Below are 6,135 nucleotides of genomic sequence, written 5' to 3' on the forward strand. Positions count from 1 at the left end.
ACAACACAAGATAGACCTAAAATGCACTATGTATGAAAAACTTTATGCCACATGGAAGTTGATCTTCATGGTTTGACCACCATAATATGAGAGAATTCCATGTCAACCCACATTATTCATGGAAGATGGGATATCCACATGATCATGATGAAGAATACTCTTGAAGCATCAATTGCACGTCTAGTTAAAAGTTGGAGTCAAACTTAACCACTTCCAGGATGTGTTATATTCAAGGAACTAGGAAGATCTAAGAGTGTATTGAGAGAGATAAAATAGAGGCGATTTGTCTACTATAGTATCCCACAAACCACAAGTTTCAGTCATTTTTGCTTGCATCCATTTCAATTCAGAGAAAAAGAGAGTGGAGCAGCCTCAACTTCTACCTTGGTGTTTCCTTGGAAAAAAATTCTCAGATCATATCTTCTGTTGCTTCTAGTTTGTAAGTTTTATTTAATTTTTCTCTATTTTCCGTATTTATCTATTTCATGCATAAGAATAACACAATAATTAATGCATCCAAAACCCTAAGGAAAAATTAACCCTCATAGTGTAAATTTTGCATTTTTGAATATATTTTAAGAGATATGTTGTGAAGAACTAGAATGTCCACAACAATTTCCCGATCATATTCCCTTGTTTTTTTGGCATATAATGGTGTGATGGTACAATGCCTTCTCATATACACATAGAGAATATCGTATTCAACTAAGCCTCAATTAGTTTTGTAGAATTTGGAGGGGCATCCGTTAAGCTCAAGGGCTTAATTATATACCATTACACAAAGGATTGCAACAAGATCATTAAAATAATGAGCTATGACTTAGGCCTCTTGAGCAACATAGTGGGATATTAGTATTGGATTATGTTACATAGGCCTCTTGAGCAAGATAGTGGGATATTAGTACTTGATTATGCTATGCATTCTAGATGGCTAGACAAACGTAATAATCCCTTCGTTTATCCCCCATTCTTAGTGTCATGGCAGATTTCCTTCTTACATATGTGTTGGGAAGATCAATTTCAAAAATATTTGAAGTGGTTTTGTAAATTTTAAAGGTGAACTCATCAAGCCGAAGGGATTTATTATATACCATTATAGGAAGGATTATGGCTAGAATATCAAAATAAAGAGCTAGGTCATAGGCCCTCCTTTCGCTTTTGATGACATGCATGGCACAATCTCAAGAAAATTTTTCAAGTCTCCCTATGTTAAGTGTGGTATTTACATTTTGAAGAATAAATTTTGATAAAGTGCCTATAGTCATTAGGTCTAATCTCATAACAGTGGGGCTCCAATCAGTATTCCTCGATTTTACAAATGCAACAACTCCACTTACATGAGGAGTTGTCATGAATATTTGAGATAAGTTGTTCAACTGGGAATGCATCATCCCAGCAGGAATTGTGTCGAATGATTCGTCAGTGAAAATTCATGTAGCTCATACCTGGTGTGCTTATGTCTCGCTACAAGTCTAAGTTAAAAAGCTCATGTTGTGATATCGATAAAAAGAAACTCTTCTTGTGATCATATTTAAGTCAATAAAGCCAAATTATATTGGGATAGTCATTGTTTTATCTCATTTATATCTCATGAATTTTGATTATTTAACTTTTAAAATTTATATTTCCATCATACAAAAAAATTAGCATTATCTTAAACTTTGCTTCAGTTTCTTTTTTATCAGCTAGCCAAGGTAAAACTTTGAAGTTTTATTTTATAAAAATTTATTAAAATCTAAATGGGCGGCAAATTTAATTCTAACTTATATATACCAATTTTATTCACTAAATTATTTGACTCCATTTTAAGTCTAGTTATTGTTTCCTTTTAGTATTACACTGATGGGTGTGCTCATTTTGACAGAGGGTTCAAGGAAATTTTATTTTTTTTATTAAGAAAAAGTTGTATATGAGGAACATTTAGGAAAAAGAGTATATATATAAAATGTAGAATGAGAAAATAAGGTTTAAAGATAAGATTAGACTAGACTGGAATAAAAACTATTATAAAAAAAATTTATTTGATCATAAGAAGATATAAAATAAATGATAGGTAAATACCAATAAATATATCAAAACTTTATAATTTATTTCATATTATTAAAATTAAAAAAAAATATATATATATATATATATATATAAACTAATTAAATTTTCACTTTTTTTGAAAAAATGTAACAAAAAACAAATATATAAAAGTAACTAAATTAAGATTTTTTTGAAAAAAAAAATAACAAGATTTTTAATTATGAAGATTTACCCTTACTTTATCATGGAGATTTTTAAGTTGTAAATAAGTTTTGTTGTAATATTATCGCCCAATATCATGGCTTATCAATACTACATGCCCAAAAAACCATAATTCCATATGACAATTGTTCACCTCCTATTTCTTTAATTAAATTTTTATTTAAAAAGAAAAAATAAGATAACTACTTTAACAATAAATCTCAAACATTAATTTGTGTATATTATTATAAATATTCTAAAATATTCTATAATCATTATTTATAATAAAATTAAAATTATTAAAACATTAATAAACTATTAAACATAATAACTAATAACTATCTAGAGAAAATGTTGAAATTTATCCCCCTCCAAATCTCTTGAGCTTGGATGAATTGTAAGTTGATCCATTCGTACTATTAAGATGCTCTATTTTGTGTTAGTCCTCTAGGGCCTCTTTGAAGAAAAATATCCCACAAAAGGGTAAATAGATAGTGTGTATCTTTAGAACGTTCTGTGGTTCTATCATCCATGACCTCAACAATGGGAGTCACCTTACAATTTGTGACAACCTCTGTTGGAGTCATTGTAGCGACATCGACTATTATTAACAGTCACAGTGTAATTGGATTTGATCAACTGTATAGTTCATCAATATGATCCTGCGACACCTGTCGAATATAGAGGGTTATATAGAAAGGTCCCACGATGTGGGCGAACGTACCAGGCCATTTTTATGTAAGAAAATATTTCCATTGGAGACGTTTTACTCACTTTGGTGGCTAGGTTGCTTTTGTTTTTTGTGAACATTCCACAATAATCATGCCTATGCCTTCCACGTCCTGGACTACTACTTTCATCAGTGAACTCGCATTGTTTCCCATACAAATTATGACCTTTCTCTAAGAGTAATTATTTAAAGTGCACGTCATCTTCAACCGTCACCATAAACCGCCATGAGGTCACCACCGCTATTCTTGCACCGCCTTACCTCATCAAACATCTAACAATGACCACTGCCTGCAGAAATGAAAGGGCAACATTACCTTAAAAAATAATATTATAACTGACAAGAATTTTTGTATAGATATAGATGCTTAGCCAGAGGCATATCATCACACTCGGCATGCTCATTCGTTTATGAAATCTTACAGTTGTAGATGTGTTTGCCATTATTTTGTGTGTGTCTGCATTTTTTTGGTCTATCTTGTTTTCCAATTGGTATCAGAGCCTAAATATTATATGCTTTTATTCCCAATTTTAATGATGTCTTTCTCAACCAAGAGAGGTCCCCAAAATAACCCCACCGTACAGTTATAATATTCCATCACGTTGTCATCTCCATTGTGTATAGCGAAAATCCCGTCGCCCGTTACCTTTGCAGTCAAGCACGCCAGATTGATCTAATTGCAAACTAGCTTTATGTACTTCTAGCGAACATATACAGAGCTTAGTGCATGTTGTAGCTACTGACATCATTTGGAGAAACTCAGTCCACGTCTGGGATCATCTACTTTGACGAAGGAGTGCGGAAGCCAAATCTTGCAGATCTCCATGGTCCTTGTTGGGGTGTTTCTGTCCAACTGAACTCTCGCAGACCTGGGATACATCGTTTTTTCAGTTGTAGACACGCTATTCAAGGCGCTCAGTTGTAGTCTCCCTTCTTAGGAGAAATTATATGAAAATGAGTGACTATTGTCGTAAGTTATTCTGTCACAGAAGTGTCAGTTTTTTATTTGCAAAGATTTTGGTAGAATTAATTTCAAACTCCAAGTTTGACCGCATGTATGCTTTTTAAAAATTCTAGGAATTTCCTTCAGTTTCGATTACTGACTATACGAGGGACATTTTTTTTAAATTTTCAATAATTTTGAAGGAAGGACTTTATATTAAAATCCTATTAATTGTCCCATCCAAATTTTGTGTAAATCTTTTTTCATTGTGGGTTCTACTTAACTGATGAGTTAAAGATTTCTATCATTGTGGATTGAGCCACGGAAGAGTTTTTGATTGTTGGGAGGAATTAAGGATAGTCTTTGATTGTGATCTAGATTTAAACATGAACATAACCAATTACAAAGATAACCATAAATACAGAGATACAACAAAAAGAATACTTCATTTCATTAATGTAAAATAATGAAATATGCTTACAAACAGAAATGGAAATAAACTAGCTCGGATGATGGTAGTGTATTTTTGAGGATAGATATGGCGGCTACATGCCTCTAAATTGTCTTACAATGAGGCTCGACGACTTATTTATTGTTGAGAAATAATGGGAAACCCTAAATATCCAAAACCCTAATCCTAGGAGATGAAGCGCCAAACTATGGGCCCCGTTTTTGGTAAATTGGTACATCAACTTCCCGGGGTCGTAACTTTGGCATATGATCTCTGTTTGACGGGCAGAATACCTCGTTAGAAAGATCTACTTAATGACTAAAACTTTGAGAGGAGCAACATCCATTGATGGCCACATGTTGATCCAAAATTTCCAAAAAAGCGCTGTTTAGAGCCTCAAAACGGCTCCTAAAGTTAAGGACCCAAAAAACTACCAAAAATAGTAAATTGTGCTACAAATAAGGAAACTAAAAAACTAAAAGAAACAATGGTGGGGGTCCAAGTGGAATTGGTGGGTGGCCACCAATATTCACTTGGATCATTCCTCGCCCCTTAGGAAGCAATGGTCCCCATTGCGTTGAGTTCCTCCACGAGATGAGGAAACTTCTATTGAACTTGGTCCCTCGTGAACCACTTGCCCTCATGAAGAAGTTGGTCTGCCTTGACAACTCGGTACACTTGGATATTCTACTAGCGAGTGTGCTTGATCTGCGTGTCCATGATCCAATCAGTTACAACTTGTTCGATGCAATCTAGATTTAACTTTGTTGGTGTGAGTTGTTCTACAATGTCAGATGTGCCTAGTAATGGTGGAAACTATGGCCAAAGGTGGTCCACATTGAACACTGGGTGCAGGCTAAGGAATGGGGGAATGTTGAGCTCAAATGCATTGTCTCCTATAACCATGGTAATGGTGTAAGGACCATACCGGAGTGGTCTTAGTTTCCGATAGGTCCGGTAAGGCGTTCCTTTTGTAAATGCAACTAGACTTTCTCCCCACCTGAAACTTGTGTGGCACCTGATGTTGATCATGTCGCTATTTGTACTTGGAATTTGATTTCTCCATAATTTCATGGACCTGCTGGTAGATATATTGGATGTGCTCAATGAAGTTGTTTGCCTTATTTGTTTAGGACTGGGCATGAGCCAAATCTTTCTGAGTAGCTGCAAATGGCATGGCCACATCAATGGGACATAGTGGCTAGAATCCAAGTGCACCTGAAAAGGGTTGTGGCCAGTCGAGATGTGGAGAGCGTGATTATAGCTATGCTGAATAGAGGGGAGGCTCTCATCCCGTGTGCATGGATTCTTTGAGTTGTACATGCGCAGAATGTGTACGCTCATCTTGTTGACAACATCTATCTGGCCATTAGTCTGGGGATGGAAGGTTGTGGACTTTGAGTTTGGTGTTCAGCATTGACCAGAGACTAGACCAAAATGTACTGAGGAACCCACTGTCCCGATCTGAGATGATAGATTGTGGGATCCCAAAGTATACCCACACTCGTTCAAAGAAGAGTTTAGCAGTGGCTTCTGCTCTGATATTCTTCTTGCAAGCCGCCTTAATGGCCATCTTTCAGAACCTGATGATGACCACAAAAACACAGTCATTTACATGCTTAATAGAAAGAAGGCCTGACATGTAAGCAATGCAGATGGATTCCCAAGGTCGCCTATGGGTAGGCAGCGGAGTATAGAGGTTTTGCTTCTTGATGGTCGGTTTGGCAATGGCGCAGTCAGTACATGATCTGATGTACTTTCTAACATCCTGTTGAAGATTTG

Source organism: Pinus tabuliformis, chromosome 1_2 (genome assembly GCF_031772625.1).
Source record: "Pinus tabuliformis cultivar Carrire ecotype Pingquan chromosome 1_2, CPIR1, whole genome shotgun sequence".
Lineage (NCBI taxonomy): Eukaryota > Viridiplantae > Streptophyta > Pinopsida > Pinales > Pinaceae > Pinus > Pinus tabuliformis.